This window comes from Notechis scutatus, chromosome Z (genome assembly GCF_049901735.1).
Source record: "Notechis scutatus isolate UNSWTSFEM ecotype Mainland chromosome Z, rNotScu1.2, whole genome shotgun sequence".
In the NCBI taxonomy this organism is placed as follows: domain Eukaryota; kingdom Metazoa; phylum Chordata; class Lepidosauria; order Squamata; family Elapidae; genus Notechis; species Notechis scutatus.
In genome coordinates, this window is record NC_142025.1 from 139,140,894 (window position 1) to 139,161,023 (window position 20,130).

General features: G+C 38.2%; 1 protein-coding gene across 1 annotated transcript in view; it reads right to left on the reverse strand.

The window, feature by feature from the left end:
- Nucleotides 1-1,062: 1,062 nt before the first annotated feature.
- The window catches only part of LOC113429878 (sulfotransferase 1A1-like), a 36,870-nt gene continuing 17,802 nt past the window's right edge, over nt 1,063-20,130 (reverse strand). The window contains exon 9 of the mRNA XM_087947585.1: nt 1,063-1,422. The gene's annotated coding sequence lies outside the window, so the exon portion shown is untranslated. The remainder of the gene's footprint in view (nt 1,423-20,130) is intronic.

Consider the following 20,130-nt stretch of genomic DNA (forward strand, 5'->3'; position numbering starts at 1 on the left):
CCAAGACAGAAGCAACCTGGAACAAAGGAGAAACTTCCTAACAGTGAGGAAAATTAACCAGTGGAGCAGCTTGCCTTCAAAAGTTGTAGGTGCTTCATCATTGGAGGTTTTTAAGAAAAGACTGGACAGCCAGTTCTCTAGAATGGTACAGGGTCTCCTGTTTGAGCAGCAGGGGGTTGGACTAGAAGACCTTCAAGATCCCTGCCAGCTCTATTCTGATTGATTTTCCAGATTCAAAGTTCAACCTGATGAGTTCCCCTATAGTCATGAGACCGAATCCCAGCAACTAGGCCACATTTATAGCTGTTTGTAATGTCCTATAGTGACTTGACTAAATTTTACAATGCTGAAAATTGGCCTTTACTTTTGGTTTTCAGCAAAGTTGTATCCATTGCAAACCATAGATTTGCTTAATTACAGAATTTGCTTAACGACCACTGTAGAAGTGGTCATAAAAATTATGTCATTACATGACACATTTTATGTCTGTGATGGGCAGGTTCCATTACAGTCATAATTTGAGAACTACGTATATATGTTCCTCTTTTATTTGCTGAGAGACTTTTCCTGCGCCGGCAGATCTTTTGGTTTCAGACAAGAAGAAAACAAAAATATAAAGCAGGATGTCATGTTCAAGGTGATATCTTTCTTAAACATAATCAGATTTCATGAAGATGAACTATATTATATATTAAAAGCTTGTCATAAGTCACATAACACTTATTTACTAAAATTCTAAAAGACCAAAAGAAAATGAGTCATAGGGTAGTTTTGGATGAGACTTTTATTCTGCAGTTGTTTACCTGGAACACAACTTACAATGTAAAATATGAATGATGTCAATCCACTACTTTCCAGCATTTACACTTTTGCAAGTAATCTACCAAGAAACTAAAGATGAAGTAGTGACATTTCAAGGAAGGAAGGAAGGAAGGAAGGAAGGAAGGAAGGAAGAAAGGAGGAAGGAAGGAAGGAAGGAAGGAAGGAAGGAAGGAAGGAAGGAAGGGAGGAAGGAAGGAAGGAAGGAAGGAGGAAGGAAGGAAGGAAGGAAGGAAGGAAGGAAGGAAGGAGGAAGGAAGGAAGGAAGGAAGGAAGGAAGGAAGGAAGGAAGGAAGGAAGGAAGGAAGGAAGGAGGGAAGGAATGCACAAGCTACATCCCTTTCACATATGTAAGAACTAGAAATCTAAGAACTTAAATGTCTGGATTTTTGCATCACAAGGAAAGAGGTCAATGATTAAAAAGGAGCAATATCATAGATAAAAATGCAGACTGGAGTTCATTTTTGTTCCTGGCATGGCTTTGGTGTTAGCTAGGTCTTTCCATCACTTGATGTGAGCACAGTGGTATCTTGTCATGAGCTTCATTTATATACAATTTCAGCATCTTCAACAGTTCTCACAGGTAACAAAAGCAAGTCCTCACTAAAATAGAGAAGAGATTAAACGGAGAATAAGTGAAGAGTTATCTTTAGGAATAAAGATTATGATATTGTATCAAAGCCCATAGATGGGTTTTGAGGAAGGAGTTTTGAAAACAAAAAGCAGCCACTCTAGATTTTGGGAGATGGTGACATCAGACAAGATGCTCATAGTGAGATTTTACTTTACTTTACTTTATTGTCATTGCATTTCGTACATCGAAATCAAACATCATCTTCAGTGCACATCATGACCATGAAAATAAACACAAACACATATCCTTCACCCTCCACACATTGAACCAGAAACCCCCGACACCACACCAACACTGTACTATACAGCAGAATTCAAAAAAGCTACTGCCCTGGGATAGAAGCTGTTTTTCAGCCTATTTGTCTTTGTTTTTATTATTCTGTACCGTCTGTGTTCTGTATTGCACATTAGCATTCTTGTAACCCTCCGTCCTGATTGGTCAGGGCGCACGGCGCTCGGATTGGCTGAGTAAGCCGCAGTGATTGGACCGTTGCGAATCACCCGCTATTGGAGGAAACCGATCGCGGGAGATTCGAAACGATGTCATTGGCCACGGCTCCGAGCAAAGTTCAATATAAACCGCCACCAATCCGAAGCCAAGCAAGCCGATCTAAGCATGCAATAAAAGAGCTTCAAAAGTCACTAAGTCTCGCGTCTTTCCTTGGGACCGATCGGCGAATGTAACAGTCTGCCAGATGGTAATAGTTCAATAAAATTCCCAGGATGAGATGGATATTTGAGAATGTTTTGAACTTTCTTTTCTTTTCTTTTTTTTTGAAACAAATTTTATTAATTTTAAAGACAAACAAAGCATCATTAAACATTAAAGACATTAAACCTCTTTCCATTATAAATTTTTACAAGGCAGATAAAACATTGTTTTATACAATATAATTCTAATATATCCCATTTCCACTTAAATATTTTTTAGCAGATTTCTCATTATTTCTCTTTGCTCTTATTCAATTACATTTCTTCTATATTTATCCATTTTATACTCATCATATTCATATTTCCCTCTGCCTTGTTTACAATTATTCTTCTCGCTTTCTCCCAAGGTTTTATTAAATCTCAATCAAACATACACACACAAAACACAAAAACATAAAACTTCTTTTTAAAAAGTAGCTTGGCCCCGAATTACCTCTCTTTGTATGGACTTCAATTAAATTCATGTTCAACTTATATGCCATTACCTATCTTATTTACCCTTCTATATCTTCATTATAACTTCTCCCCGCTTTCCACTCTTCTTAATTCTATTTTATTTATTTCATCTTAATTTAAATCATTATATTTATATCTTTTGTCCATTCTTTTCCAATTATCCATTTATCTCATTCATATTAGAAAAAAAAGATTTCTCCTGAAATCACTAATCAAAGTATGATGCCTTTCCATCGCTCCCCTAAATTAACATTTAAGGTAACACCTAGTTCCCTATCTAATTCTGCTTAGTACATTCTACTTACTAAAATAGTAAATCCATAAAGTAATTAAATATATAATTAAACATTAAATCTCATAACATTCCAATTATCTATTGCAAAAACAAATACCATAATAATAAGTTCATACAAACATCCACACAATAGTCAATTAAACTCTATACTTAAACTAAATATTTTAAACATTCCTTTTAATATTTTATTAAATCTTAAAATCTATCATTATTAAACCTTTACTGTTTTAATCTTTACTTAAGTCTTATAAAATTCTAATTTTCTATTTCTAATACAAATACTACAATACTATCTTATGTACCTTGCAGAAACATTTTGAAACAAAGTTATGCATTACCCATTATCCCTAAAAAAGATTTCTTTTTCACATCTTGTTTCATACCTTTGCGGCTTTCCCCCTTCTTCCTTCCTATCTTATCCCATCTGGTCTTTTTACCCCCTTAGTTTCCCCTCTCTGTTGTATTTCTCTTTTCTTTTGCTTTCTAACATTGTATTGATTTTGCATCTTATTTTCTCTTTCTTGGATGTTTTTTTAAGTCTTATGTCCTTTTTCCTTCCTCTCTTTCTCCTTCCTTTGTTAATCAGCTTTGTAGACTCATTAAAGATGGCTTCTTCTTCTTCTTCTTCTTCTTCTTCTTCTTCTTCTTCTTCTTCTTCTTCTTCTTCTTCTTCTTCTTCTTCTTCTTCTTCTTCTTCTTCTTCTTCTTCTTCTTTTTCTGCATCCTCCATTAATTGTTGTGTTTGTTGATAAGTGGCAAGCGCCATTTCTAAAAAGCGAAAAATTTCTCTCGCACCGTCTTTACTTTCTTTTTTTATTTTACCATATTCCTCTCTCAGTTCAACAGATAAAGCCATTATAAACCTTTTCTTCTTCTTTTTTCTCTTCTTCTTCTTCTTAAAACAACCAAGATAATTCAAAGCTTGAAACAATTCCCCCAAATCCCAAAGTCATCAAACAATCCAAACAGAGCACAAAGTTCTTCACACTTTTTCTTCCTGGGGTAATATCAATTGGCAAGGGAAAAAAACCCAATCTGTATTTTAAAGTCTTATTGCAATTAACTTCCAATCTCAAAATCTTCCAGGCATCTCCTCCAACAAAATCTTAATAAAAATTTTCCTTTTGTCCTCTCCTTCCCACTTATAACAGAAAGCTTTAAATTTTTACCTTCTGTAAAATAGCAGGATTTTCAATATCCATTTGTTAAATCCATGTGGAAGGAGAGTAAACTTTCTCTTTAAACACTTTCAATCGCCGCTTGTAAATCTCTTCTGGAAACAAAGTATCTTTCAAAAACTCAGGATTTTCAGGATATTACTTGTATCTTATAGTCCAAGTTCAGCCAAAAAACTTTCGCTTCAGAACTTTCTCCTTCTTCCTCCAGCACAATCTTATCCAGCTGTCAGCTTCTTTGTGGCGGCCATTGCTGACCGCCGCTCCACCGCCTTGAGAAAAAAGGGTTAAGCCGGGTGGGGAAGGGGTCTGCAAAAACCCCAACCCCCTGTCTGGATCCCTCCTATCTTCGGCTGCCTCTACGGGGCAACCTTAGCCTCCAGACCCGTCCGGATCGGAGGCACCAAGACGGCTAGCGCAACAGGGATCGCGCAGGATCGCGAATCCCTGCCGCTGCCGAAGCCGACAAACCGGAAGTCCTCCGAGAATGTTTTGAACTTTCTTAAGGCAGCGGGAATTATAAAGCTCTTCCAAAGAGGGGAGAGGGCAACCAATGATCTTCTGGGCAACGACATTAACCCTCTGGAGTGCTTTCCTATCTGCCACTGTGCAATTGGCAAACCATACAGAGGTGCAGTATGTTAAAATGCTCTCTATGGTGCAGCGGTAGAAGGTCACCAACAGTTTCTCATTCAGTTGTTGTTTTCTGAGAAGTCTCAGGTAGTATAATCTCTGCTGGGCCCTTTTGACCAGGGCTGCAATGTGGGCACCCCAGGTCAGGTCCTCTTTTAGGGTAACACCCAGAAACTTAAAACTGGCCACTTGCTCCATTCAGTCTCCATTGATAAGCAAGGACTGGATGTCTGATCTGTTCCTTCTATAATCCACTATAAGCTCCTTGGTCTTATTAGTGTTGAGGACCAAGTTTTTGTCTCCACACCATAAAAGCAACTGGTCCACCTCATCTCGGTAGGCAGACTCATCCCCCCTGGAGATAAGTCCCACCACTGTTGTATCATCTGCACATTTAACGTGAGTGGGAATGCAGTCATGCATATAAAGAGTATAGAATAAGGGATTCAACACACAACACTGTGGCGTACCAGTGTTAAGAATAAGGGCTGAAGAGGTATGATTACCTAATCTGACCCTCTCTGAGCAGCCAGACAGGAAATCCATAATCCAAAAGCAGATTGAATTAGAAAGCCCAAGGTCCAGAAGTTTAGACACTAGTCTATGTGGAAGAATTGTGTTAAATGCAGAACTAAAATCCACAAAAAGCATCCTCACATAGCCCTCCTGCTGTTCTAGATGAGTCAGAGCAGTGTGAAGAGTGATGGCTATAGCGTCCTCTGCAGATCTATTTTTTCTGTATGCAAACTGGTGTTTATCAAATGTATGCGGAAGACCAGAAATGATGTGCCGGCAGACCAATTTCTCAAAGCACTTCATGATGATAGGAGTGAGTGCCACTGGTCTGTAATAATTGAGGTTTTTGATAGGGAACTTCTTTGGCAGCAGAACAATGGTGGAAACCTTCAAACAAGATGGAATAGTGGACTGGGATAAAGGCCGATTGAAGATCCTGGTAAAGACTCCAGCCAACTGATCAGCACAGTCTTTAAGCACTCAGCCAGAGACACCGTCAGGATCAGCAGCCTTTCTAGGGTCCACAGCCCTCAGAATGCTCCTCACCTCCTGTTCCTCCACAATGAGGTGGGGGCTACAATTGGCTGGTAGTTGTGTTTTATATGTCTCTGATGTCTCCACTTCAAAGCGAGCAAAGAAATGATTCAGTTCCTCTGCCAATGAAACATCCCCCTCAGCAGGGATGACATTGGTTGGTTGATGGTTTGTAATTTCCTACTGTAACGAAATCTCTGCATTTCATTTTAGTTAATTCTTTCCAGTTTGCTAGTTCTCTTTTTTTGAGACCAACCAGTACTCTGAAGGAAAGGGCAAAATGGATGAAACCTGTTCCTTCTTCTCTCATTCTCTGGCTCCACTGTTTTTTTTATATGTTAACAATACTTGTAAGCCATAAACCATTGTTTATCATTCCCAAACCTGTCTTTATTCAACAAACTAAACAGAAAACCAAACCATATTTGGGTGATGCTAATTAATTTAATTATATCTTATTTTTCAAATCAATGGGCATTTAATTCAGCTTAGTGTAATGTTTTAATGCAACTAATGGCTTCTTACAAATGGGAGATAACAATGAGGAAAATGTAAGTAAGAATACAGTTTGCTATTCTCTTATGTTGAGTGTCTAGATAATGAACTATATCAGCCTTTAGTGATGGACATGATAAATAAATATAACCAAGATAGCCCTCGATTAACAATGCTAATTGGGATTGGAAACTCTACCATTAAACAATCCAGATGTAAGTAAAACATTCACATGACCATCTGTTATATCTTTCCATATCATTTTAGAATTACAAACTGCAGTCACAACTATTAATTGCCCTTTGTTCTTTAAACTTCAGGTAGTCCTCAATTTAAAACACTTCATTTAGTGACCATTTAAAGTTACAACAGCACTGAAAAAACTGACCTACGACCATTTTTCACATGATTATTGCAGCATCCCTATATGGTCACATGATTTACATTTGGATGCTTGGCAACTAGTTCATATTTATGACGGTTGCAGTGTCCTGGGGTCATGTGATCCCCTTTTGTGATCTTCTGAAAAGCAAAGGCAATGGGGAAGCCAGATTCACTTAACAACCATATTACTAATTGTAACAATTGCAGTGATTCACTTAACAAATGTGGCAAGAAAAGTCATAAAATGGGGCAAAACTCACTTAACAAATTTCTCAGTTAGCAATAAGTCTCTCCTTAAAAACTTCCAGTGATGATCAATCTTATTTTCTGGGGATTGTACACAAGGCAAGTATAGGTAGTCCTCAATTTAAGACACAAGCAGGAATAGACATGCCATTGGAGCTCTACCTGCAACTTTGCAATAGCAATAGCGCTTACATTTACATACTGCTCCATAGTGCTTTGCAGCACTCTCTGAGCAGCTAACAATGTCAACATGTTATCCCCAACAATTTGGGTCCTCATTTTACCGATCTCAGAAAGATGGAAGGTTGAGTCCATCTTGAGCTGGTCAGGATTGAACTCCTGGCTGTGAGCAGTTTGCCTGCAATACTGAATTCTAACCACTGCGCCACCATGGCTCCAATATACTGCATTGTATCTGGAATAGTGTGATTACTATGAAAAACACTTTTTTGTCAAGTTCTTTATTTTATTTTACACATCAATGTGTGAACAGTGTGGCACCTGGGTATTATACATTTGGGTGCAAATAAGAATAATAAGATTAATGATATTTGTTATATTCATCAAACATGTAATTCTAATGTTAATACACATATCTGTATTAAGCTATAGCCTTTCATTATTTAATTATTCAATGTTTCAATATATTATTCTAATGCCAATCACAATATTGTTTACATATACATGATAATTCCATTATTCAATTTTTAATCTTCCCTCTAATTATTGCTTTTATCTCATTATATAGAAATGTGTACATTAATAATCCCCCGTCTCTTATTTCTAATTTTTAATCATGCCACCATTATATTTAAAAACGACATTTCCTTTTTACTCCTCATCTCTTATCTAGATTAATAATTTAATTCTTATTCGCTTTCATTTTAATAAAAAACAAAAAATCATATTAATTATATTCATCAAGCTAATGTAGTTCTAATATTAATACACATATTTATGTTAAGTTATGCTTTCCCATTATTTAATTATTCAATGTTTCAGTATATTATTTCAATACCAATCTATTGCTTTTATTTTATTATATAATAGTATATATAATGTTTCCCCATTTTCTTATTTCTATTTCTATTCTAGCTTTTAATCATGCCACCCTTATATTAAGAGATTTCCTTTCTAACCATCATCTCTTGTCCACATTAATATTTTAATTCCTATTCGTTTTTTAATTTGCCTCCCACATTCCCCTCTTAGATCTTTGTTTCTATCTGCATTCATATTCTGATTATTCAATATAAATATTCTCCCATTTCTAGCCTCTTCCACTGTCTAGCTTTCAAAGTATCTATTTTTTTTATTTATTTATTTGATTTGTCAATTGTTTACAAGATAATAAGTATAAGTGTATACATAGTTATGAATATATGAAATGGGTACATATAAGAAAAATAAAAGAAGAATAAAAGAAACAATATGACAGGGACGGTAGGCACGTTGGTGCGCTTATGCATGCCCCCTACAGACCTCTTAGGAAAGGGGTGAGGTCAATAGTAGACAATTTAAGGTTAAAGTTTTTGGGGTTTGGGGAAGAGACTACAGAGTCGGGTAGAGTATTCCAGACATTGACCACTCTATTGCTGAAGTCGTATTTCCTGCAATCAAGTTTGGTGCGGTTAACTTTGAGTTTGTATCTATTGTGTGCTCTTGTGTTGTTATGGTTGAAGCTGAAGTATTCATTGACAGGTAAGACATTGCAATGTATGATTTTGTATACCATGCTTAAATCAGACCAAAGACGGCGTAATTCAAGGTTTTCTAGTTCTAGAATTTCAAGTCTGGTGGCATAAGGTATTCTACGACGAGTAGAGGAGTGGAGAACTCTTCTTGTGAAATATTTCTGGACTTTCTCAATTGTGCTAATATCAGATACGTAATGTGGGTTCCAGACTGATGAGCTGTATTCGAGTATTGGTCTAGCAAATGTTTTGTATGCTCTAGTTAGTAGTGTGATATTACCAGAGAAAAAGCTACGTAGGATTAGGTTAACAACTCTTAATGCCTTTTTGGCTATGTAGTTGCAGTGGGCTCTAGCACTTAGATCATTAGAGGTGAGTATTCCGAGGTCCTTTACAGAGCTTGGGTCATCAACAAGATCTTGACTATTCAGGTTGTATTTTATTTTCTGATTTTTTTTGCCAATATGTAAGACAGAGCATTTATTTGTTGAGATTTGAAGTTGCCATTTGTTTGACCATTCTGATACATAGTCAAGATGTTTTTGAACGGTAGCAGTATTGTCTGTAGTATTGAACAGCTTTACATCATCAGCTAAAAGAACGCAGTTGCTCTTAATATGATCACAGAGGTCATTTATGTAGAGTATGAAGAGAGTTGGTCCTAGAACACTGCCTTGGGGGACACCACTATTGACAGGTACTGAATTTGATAGGACGCTCCCAATTTTGACCATTTGTTGTCTGTTTGCCAGGAATGCTTCTATCCAGTTATGCAGTTGTCCAGAGATACCATAGGATTTTATTTTTAGGAGTAGTTTGTCGTGTACCACTGAATCAAAGGCTTTGCAGAAGTCTATGTAGATTGCGTCTATTGCTTTGCCCTGATCGAGTTGTGTCGTCCATATGTTTTTGCAGTGTAAGAGTTGCAGATTACAGGATAGTTTTTTTCTGAAACCAAATTGTTTATTGGAGAGTAGGTTGTTTGTCTCTAAGTGGAGGATGATGGATTGGTTAATAATTGATTCCATGACTTTACAGGTGACGCAGCATAAGGAGATTGGTCTGTAATTTTCAACTAGGCTGGGGTCTCCCTTTTTGAAGATGGGGATGACTGTGGCTTGTGACCATAGGTTAGGCAAGGAGCTGGTCCTGAAAGATTTTTCAAAGATTATGCTTAGAGGTTTGGCTATGGCAGAGGATAGCTTTTTTAGGAAGTAGGCACATATTCCATCTGGTCCAATAGATAGAGATGGTTTTAGATTGCATAGTGCTTTTTCAACATTGTCTTCTGTAAAATCGATATGTATTAGATCATTGTTGTTATCTGTGGTACGGCTAGGAAATACTGGGCATGATCCATTGCTGTTCACAAATACTGAGCCGAAGAATGTGTTAAAGATGTTGGCTTTAATGGTGTCGTCGTTGTAGTCTTTACCATTAGGTCCTATCAGGGGTGGGATGGACCTTGAGTCTTTTAGTTTGTTGTTTACAAAATTGTAAAAAGCACGGGTGCTTAGAAGGTTTTCCTCTTGTTTAATGTGATAATTGGTGCATTCGGTCTTTATCTGGTGGCATAAATTTTTGTATTGGCTTTTGAAATTGGCAACGTGACCAGATTTGTTTTTCCGCCAGAGTGATCTCTTTTTGGATTGAAGTTTCCTTATTGTTATGGGTAATCTGTTTTTTTGTTTTGTTTTGGGAGTTGTTGTTGGTACATATAGTTTGATGACTCTTTTGACTTCAAGTAAAAATATGTTGTAATGGTCTTCAACAGTATTGCATCCAGTGAATAGAGATTGCCAATCAAGGGATGAGAGATCGTTGTCTATAAGATCATAGTTGCCTTTTTTGAAGTTATAATTGGGGATTACATCATTGTGGTGATTTTTGTGTGGGCGTATGTTGAGACAAAAGTCAATCATATTGTGGTCACTGCTGGAAAAGGGTTCTTTAGTTTGTATTCCGTAAATTAAATTCAAACTATTGCAGAAGATGAGATCAAGGCAGTTGTTTAGTCTAGTGTTGTTGGTTACCAGTTGTACCAGTAATAGCATTGTAGAAGGTTTCAGTTGAACATTCATTTAGGGTCCAGTCAATATGAGGTAGATTGAAATCACCAAGAAAAATAAAAGGGTATGGGCAGGATGCTGCCCATGTTAGTAGTGTATTTAGCTTGTTTACATGTTCGATGTCATAATCAGGTGCTCTGTAACATAGTAAGAATCGAATTGTGATATTTCAGGATAGTTCACAGATGATGGTCTCAGGAAGAGCAAGCTCCTGGGTAACTTGGATATTTTTTAGATGTAAGGACTTTTTATAGAAGATAGCAACACCACCTCCTCTACGAAATTCACGATCTGATCGGTAAACCTGATAGTCTCTTACTGTGGTAATGGAGTCAGGGAGAGATGCATTGAGCCATGTTTCACAGACAAATATAATGTCGAATTTAGCCATATTTAGTAAGAGGAAAAATTCAGGTATTTTATTCACGAGGCTTCTTGCATTGAGTAGCTTGCATTTAAGGCCAGCAGTAGTTGGAATTGAGGTAGTTAGGGGCGTGCGTGCCTAGTCTTGGGTGATGGTGGATCGGTTGAGGTAGGGTAGTGGTTGAGGGTTAAAGCTGAGTTGCGGGTTGTGCAACTTACTTTTGATACAGTCAGCATGGTAGTCAATGTACAGATCCTTCTCTCCATTGTCTAGACGTTTTTTGAGTTCAGTGCGGAGTACACGGGAGCGGGCACATTGCTGTATGGTTAGATCAGGGCGACAATGGAGGTTCTTAAGGTTGGTGTTGGTTTTGGCGAGTGAATTTATAGTGTAAATGAATTTACATTTGCTTGATTCATTTTTGCAAATGACTCTGCACAAGCATGGGGCCACAGAGCCGTCTCCGTTTTTGAGCTCTCGGCCAATGCGGGAAATGTCAAGTATTTCATCAGCGGAGATGGTTGATGCTTGATAACCCCTGATGATGTTTCGGACAGATGTGATGTCATCATTATCATTGATGTCCTCTAGACCAAATAAGATGGCGTTTGGACGTTTCCGTTCACGCTCAACAGCTTCTCTGATGAGGATTGGGATATCAATATTTGTCTGGGTTGTGTTTTTTTGTGGATTGGGTTGTGGATTGGGTTGTGGCTGTTGGGTAGAGATGTGGTTTGTAGCTATTGGATGTTCAGGTTTTTGCGTTGTGTCTTTTTTTTCAAGGTTGGATATTCTTTCTTTTAAGGCGTCCAGGGATGCTACTATGGTGTCAAGGGATGTTTCAATGGTTTCAATGGTATCAACTCTTCCCAACAGATCCATCTACCCATGCCCCTGTCTACTTTTCGAAAATATCTCCAAGTCTCTTTTTAAAACTCTTAGAGTATTTTCCCCTTGTTTTGTTTCGTCAGTCATTGTTATTTTTAATTGTCTCCTGATATTCTTTTATTTGCTGGTTCATCTATTCTATTTTTCCCTCCATTTTTTCTGTTGACTCCTCCCTTTCCTGGGTGTCTTGATCTTTACTCACTATCCCTTGTATTATATTGTCCAGCTTTCCCTTTATGCCATGCATTATTTCCTTAATCTCCTTGTGATCTCCTTGTGCTTTCTTATTATAATGTCCTTTATATACATTAACATCGTATCTTCGTTTCCCCCTTATTGAGCATCTCATCTTATTTTAATAGGTCCTGCTCTTATCCAGTAGTCCAGGAACCACATATTCAAGCCTAAAATTGCTCTCCAAAAATACATTGATCATAATTCCTTATGTCTCATAGTTAATCCTTCAGTTCCCTTTAAGTAGTCCAGGGAGTTGTTCAAAATCTCTTTAAGTCCTCTTTATAAATTCAGTCATGTATCATAATATTCAGGGGTCACTTTAGCAATAGCAATAGCACTTAGACTTATATACCACTCTATAGCCCTCTCTAAGTGGTTTACAGAGTCAGCATATTGCCCCCGACAATCTGGGTCCTCATTTTACCCACCTTGGAAGGATGGGAGGCTGAGCCAACTTTGAGCCTGGTGGGATTTGAACTGCCAAATTGTAGGCAGCTGGCTGCAGAAGTAGCTTGCAGTACTGCACTCTAACCACTGCACCACAGAGACTATTTAATTAGATATCTTCCTTGTTCTCACATATAAATCTCCGGTAATCATAAAGTAGATGCATATAACACAGTAAATATCTTCACAGTCCTCCAGATAAGTATTGTTTATTCCATATCCAAAATCTTACCAGGCTTGTAAATATATGTTGTATTTCCTTTCATCAGAACATGACAGGTGTGGCATTTGGGGGTCATGAGCCCTACTTCAAAGCAGTTGTGCCACTCAGATGTCAGTGTCAACCAGATTTTCTGGAGATCACATGTTTTCTCTTTGGATCTAAAGCACTGCAGATCCTTACTCTGTATAATGTATGATCTAAATCCATCACTGTACAGTATTTCTTCACACCGTATTAGTATTCACTTTTATATTCGGTCCGAACCCATTCACTCTTGATCCTACCATGCTGAAACCATCACTCCTTATCCTACACATTCAGAAATATCCTACTCCCACTGTGCTGTCCCAGTCAGTCTATGGGAATTGGATAGTTACTTAGGAATTATGAGCTGTCCCCTTAAGGGAATGCATCATGGTAAATGTAGTTAAAGGTATCCTGGGAAATGTAGTTCATGTCACGTGGCCACATCTGTAATCCTGATTGGTCACTAAATTGACCCGCGTGGGGTTGGGGGAGGTTTCCCTTCATTCTTGCCTGGATTCATGAACCGATAGCAGCTTTTATACCGCTATGAGATGGGTTAGGAGATAACCATCTTTCACTACAAGGCAGATATACAAAGGATTGGTCATAAAAGAAGAACTTCATCACAAACGTGAGTTATGAGGATACCTGATGAACCAATAAATGGTCTTTGTTATGGACGTCTTGTTGAGTTATCTCTCTGCATCTGTACAGTTTATAAATCCACCTCTGTACAAGATACAGAAAACCCACTATACTGCCAGTTTCCATTTTCATATAACAAAGAAGGCAGAACCCACAATTATTCACAGCCATTCTGGCTTCCTTCAAAAATAAACTAGAACAGAACAGAATAGAATAGAAACTGGGAGGGGCCTTGGAGCTTCTAGTCCAGCCCCCTACTCAAGAAGGATACCCTATACCACAGGAGTAAAATTTGCTGCATCACATTGCCATCATGTGACATATCACGACTTTTTTTCCCTTTCACAGAGCTGGGATGGGCATAGCCTGCGCATGATGCAGCTAGCTTATGGACCTCCAGTTTGACACCCCTGCCCTATATCATTTCAGACAACTGACTGTCCAGTCTCTTCTTAAAAACCTCCAGTGATGAAGCACACACAACTTCTGAAGGCAAGCTGTTCCAATGATTGATTGTTCTCAGTGTTAGGAAAGTTCTCCTTGAATCCAGGTTACATCCGGGGTAGGATTCAAATTTTTTAACAACTGGTTCTGTGGGCATGGCTTAGGTGGTGGGTGTGGCTTGGTGGTCATGTGACTGGGTGGATGTGGCTTGGGGGTCATGTTATTGGCTGAGCATGGCCAATTCAACATCACTCACATTGAGGCACGCATCTCCTCGCCTGGCCTCTCATGACTGTGGGGATGCTGCAACAGTCGTAAGTGTGAAAAATGGTTATAAGTCACTTTTTTCAGTGCCATTGTAACTTTGAATGGTCACTCCACACAAGCAAAATACCAGCAAAGGAGGGGGAAAAAACTCCAGAGAAGTTCCTGAGACAGGAAGTCTAGTCCTGCCACGAACGTAATAAGGGTTAATGGAGAGGCAGTTTTTGTAAGCAACACCAGAATGTTTCCTTCCTGCCTTCCTTACAGGATTAGGCCAGTAATTTCTTCTAACAACTGGTTCTCTGAACTCCCACCCCTGGTTACATCTCTCCTTGATTAGTTTCCATGCTTTGTTTCTGTTTAGAATGTAAGTCACCTAACAGTTGGGTTGGAAAATATATAAACCAGGATAGACATTTTAATACTGTCACTTTAAGGGAATGCTAAAATGGTATTTGGGTGTGGTTCCTCAAATTGCCATAAGATGGAGCCAGAAACCTGGGTTGTTTTGTTCTGTTCTGGAGAATGTTGCCATTCCTGCATTTCCCTATTGACTGTTGCTGATCATTGTTAGTCTTGGATTTGATGTAAGTCTGTTACTGAACTGTTTATGATACTGGACTTTGTTATTGGATTATCCCTGGACTGAAAAACTGACTGCTTTAACCGTGAATGACCTGGATTGTTTGTTGAACTCTGCTTAACAGTTTTACTGGAAGTAAAAACCTACATTTTTAATATACAGTGTATCTGTGTGCTGGTTGTGTGTTATTCTTCATCACTCTCATTACGTCTCCCTGTGTGCGCTCATTCTCCTAACGGGGAATTACCTCAACACTGGTTATGGGCCCAGGCCATACCTGGCTCAGATAACTGAGAGTTGGTGTGAATACACAGTACTGTATACCGACAGCTGTTTACTGTTTAATTGTGGTTTACTGCCCTGTATACCGACAGCTGTTTACTGTTTAATTGTGGTTTACTGTCCTGGTAAAGATGGCACAAGACCCTTCAACAAGTCTATCACTGATAACCCAGTCGGATGGAACAAACTATGCTTCCTGGTGTATGAAGTGCAGTCTACTTCTGCGTAGAGAAGAGTTATGGAATGTAGTTCAAGACCCACCGGATGTAAATGCTTGGGATCCAGAAAATGAGGACGATGCCAAGAAGATTGCTGACTTTAAATGGAACAATGAACGAGCTCTTTGTATAATTGGACTGAGTGACCAGCAGCTAGTCCATATTCATGGAGAAGAGTCTGCTGCTAGGTGTTGGGAGAATTTGAAGAGGATTTATGTTCATGACAGTGTAGGTGCACACATACATCTTACACGTAAACTGTTTAGATCACGTCTTCTGAAAGGTGGAGATATGTTAGCTCATTTGAACTTCATGAAAAGAACTTTTCAAGAGCTAAATGAAAAGGAACTGATATTTTCAGAGCTACATCGTTTACATCATTCTTTCCTCATTGGATGAAAGTTATGATGATTACGTATCTTCACTGGAAATCCTGACATTGACTGACATAACCGGAAGGTTGTTAGAAGAGGCAAGAAGACGGCTGGATAGGGACCAACTGAGGAAGGAACAACCACAAGAAGAGGATTTGTTTTCAACTGCCTATACTGTTAGGAAATGTTTTTCTTGTGGGGCTAGGGGACATATAGCTAGATTCTGTAAGAAGGGAAAACAACAGAATACTGGTAATCACCAGAAGGCCAAGAAGAATGTTAGTTTAACTATGTCTAGCAATTCAACTGTAAACCATGATTTGTGGGTTGTTGACAGTGGAGCATCGCAATGCATTACTAAAGATAGAGAGAGGTTTATAAAGATGTCTACAAGTAAGCAACATGTATCATTGGCAAATGGATGGAAAATGAAAGCGTCTGGTGAAGGTACTGCATATTGTTCTTGTGTAAATGAGCATTTAACTATGTTATATGTACCTAAACTGAAATTTAATTTGCTATCAGTAAGGGCTTTAGTTAATATTAATTATGTAGTAACCTTTAGGGGAGATAACTGTATAATAGAGAAAGAGGGTAAAAGTGTTACTGCTACTTTATAGAATGATTTATATGTGATACATGATGATCAGTTGAAGATGGCTAACTCGGTTTATAACAATGTTAAGCCACATGATAAATGTATACATTTACTGCATAGACATCTGGGGCACATTAATTTCAAAATGCTCAAACAAACTGTTGAATTGTCAGAGGGAGTAAAATTAAAACCCTGTAGCAAGTACTTAAACTGTAATGCCTGTAGTCAGGAGAAAAACAAGGTTACTCCAGCAAACAGACTAAATGGGTTTAAGACCAAAGAACCTTTAGAGGCTGTGTTTGCTGATATAATTGGTCCTAAGAAACCCAGTTTGGGAGGTGTCTGCTATGTTTTGAGTATAATGGACCATTACTCACGGTATGGTTTCTGCTATCTCATGAAAAACAAAACAGAAACATTCCAACATTTCTTTAACTGGCTAAGATTTGCTGAGAGAAAAATGAGGAGTAAAGTAATTATTTTAGTTACTGATAATGGGACTGAGTTTGTTAACAATAGATTTCAAACACTGCTGAAATTGGCTGGTGTTGAGCATAAACGTTCTGCACCTTACAGACCACAACATAACTCGTTTGTAGAATGAAGAGGGCAAATGTTACAAGCCATGGCTCGCACTATGTTATCTGATTCAGGTTTGCCTGAAACACTGTGGGGTGAAGCCATAATGTGTAGTAACCATGTTTTAAACAATGTAGTTAACACAACAACTGGAGAATTGCCATTTACTCGTTGGCATGGCAGAAAGCCAAATTTAAGCTATCTACACACATTTGGAGCTCCAGCATGGGTGCATATTCCCTCACAAGTAAGACTGAAAGGGCAACATAGAGCTAAAAAATTATTTTTCGTAGGTTATAAGGCCAACCATAGATCGTTTAGATTCTGGGATCAAGGCATAGCTCATGTTTATTGTAGTGCTAGTGCTAAATTTCTCGAGCACATTGGGTGAAATAAACTGGAACAGGAATCCAGCAATGATATTATTATTGACACCCAAATAGAGAAGATGAAATAAGTAAACAACAAATAGCCATTAAAGAGGAAGAACAGGAGGAAGTAGAACAGGCACAGGAGGAGGTAGGAGAACAGGAGCAGGTGGCACAGGTGAGTCCACCAGTAAGCCCTGTAATACCTAGACATTCAACCTGAGTAACATGACCACCTGATAGATATCAGCCTAGGGTTGTATGCCAAATGAATACAGTTCCAAATAACTATAATGAACTAAAACTGTATCCTGCTAATGATCAGGCTGCTTGGCAGGAAGCAATGGATAAGGAACTGGAATCATTAAAAAGTTGGAAGTGTATGAAAATGTCAGGTTACCACCAGGTAAACATGCCATAGGATGCAAATGGATATATAAACTGAAGACAGGTGTAGATGGGACTGTTACCCATAAAGCCAGGTTAGTAACACAAGGGTTTAATCAGACAGCAAACGACTACAATGAGGTGTTTGCACCTAGTCTGAAGGCTACTACATTAAGGGCAGCATTAGTGTGGGCAGCTAAGGAGAAATACATTGTAAATCATTTGGATGCAGAGACAGCTTAACTGCATGCACCGTTGCAACACACTATATATTTAAAGAAACCTTTAAGTCTTAAAAATGATAATACTGATAATGATTGCTGGAAATTGAAAAAGAGTCCTTATGGTTTGAAGCAATCAGGATATGAGTGGAACCAATGTATAGTTAAAGAATTAACTAAAATAGGTTTTGTAGCTGGCATGGCTGATCCATGTTTTTTTAAAAGAGAAATTAATGGTGTAATCTCATTATTGTTATTATTTACTGATGACATAGCATTAATCACCAAAACTGAACAAGAAGCTACTGAGATAATCTCACTGTTGGAACAGAAATTTAAGATAAAACAGTTAGGAGAAATCAAACAATATCTTGGTTTAAAAAATAGATAAAACTAGGGGAGGCTACAAAATCTCACAGGCAGATAAAATTAACCAATTACTAAAAAGTTTTAAAATGGAACTTTGTAAACCGGCTAAAACACCGATGAGCCAAGAGTGTAGCCACAGTGATGTTCAAAGTCCTGTTTTTGATAAGAACATTTATCAGTCCTTGATTGGTAGTTTATCTTATCACAGTAATTGGTCAAGGCCAGATATAGCATACAGTGTTAACCAATTAGCGAGGTTTAATACTGAGTCAACTGAAAGGCACTGGCAAGCTGCTAAACGTGTGTTAAGATATCTGAAACAAACAATGCATTATGCATTGTATTTGGAGCCTAAGGATGAGCTAAGTCTAACTGCATATGCTGATGCAAGTTTTGCTACAGACGTAAATACATGTACCGTGTTTCTCATATAATAAGGCCGGGTCTTATTTTTTTTTGAGCCCCGAAAAAATGGCTAGGCCGTGTTTTCGGGTGACTTAATTCCCCCCCTTGCATCTTCGGGTGGGTGGGCGGCGATGGCTTGGATGTTGACCTCGGCGTTGGTGGGGCACTTCGTATCGGGGTCAACGCAGGCAGCACCATATCCAGGTGTGCAACAAAAGTACTTCCTAATGGCAAGCCCCCCCCCACGATTCCCCCCCCATTTCGCATGTTTTAATATAGGCCTTAATTTGGGGGGAGGGACTTAATTTCATTTCATGCCTATAAAACATGCTGGGACTTCCTATTGGGGGAGGCCGTATTGTTGGAGAAACAGGGTAAATCTACATCAGGTACTGTAGTATTATTGGGAAAGGTGTTGATTGGATAGAGGTCTATTTGACAGAAACATTTAAGTTTGTCAACAATGGATGCTGAATTCTCATGTTTGTCTTTATTATGTACAGATTTAGTTTATTATAAGCAACTATTAATTGATATGGGAATTTATGTAACAGATTATATTGTTTTTATGAAGACAAGCAACCAGCAATACAGATGGCTTCCAATCTTGCTATTAAGACAAGATCAAAACACACAGATTTAAGATATTTAAATGTGAGACAATGTGTGCAAAGTAAGATGATTAAGCTGGAATACTGTATGTCAGAAAATAACATCACAGATCATTTTACAAAGACCCAAAGCTCTGTAAAGCATAAGGCTTGCTGTGAGGATTATGGACTTAGAATGTAAGGTTGTATATATTGTCCTATCCAAAGGGGAGCATGTTAGGAATGTAAGTCACCTAACAGTTGGGTTGGAAAATATATAAACCAGGATAGACATTTTAATACTGTCACTTTAAGGGAATGCTAAAATGGTAATTAGGCGTGGTTTCTCAAATTGCCATAAGATGGAGCCAGAAACCTGGGTTGTTTTGTTCTGTTCTGGAGAGTGTTGCCATTCCTGCATTTCCCTATTGACTGTTGCTGATCATCGTTAGTCTTGGATTTGATGTAAGTCTGTTACTGAACTGTTTATGATACTGGACTTTGTTATTGGATTATCCCTGGACTGAAAAACTGACTGCTTTAACCATGAATGACTTGGATTGTTTGTTGAACTCTTCTTAACAGTTTTACTGGAAGTAAAAACCTACATTTTTACTATACAGTGTATCTGTGTGCTGGTTGTGTGTTATTCTTAATCACTCTCACTACGTCTCCCTGTGTGCGCTCATTCTCCTAATGGGGAATTACCTCAACAGTTTCTTATCCTGCTGTTGTATCTGATGTTTTGGAAAATAAGTTGAACCCCTCTTCTTTGTGACAGCTCCTCAAATAATGGAATATTGCTATTTCACCCCTAGTTCTTCTTTTCTCTAGACTAGCCAAACCCAAATCCTGCAACTGTTCTTCACATTTTGGTCTCCAGGTCTGTAATCATCTTAATTGGTCTTCTCTGCATTTTTTTCCCCAAAGTCTCAACATCTTTTTTGTAATGTGGTG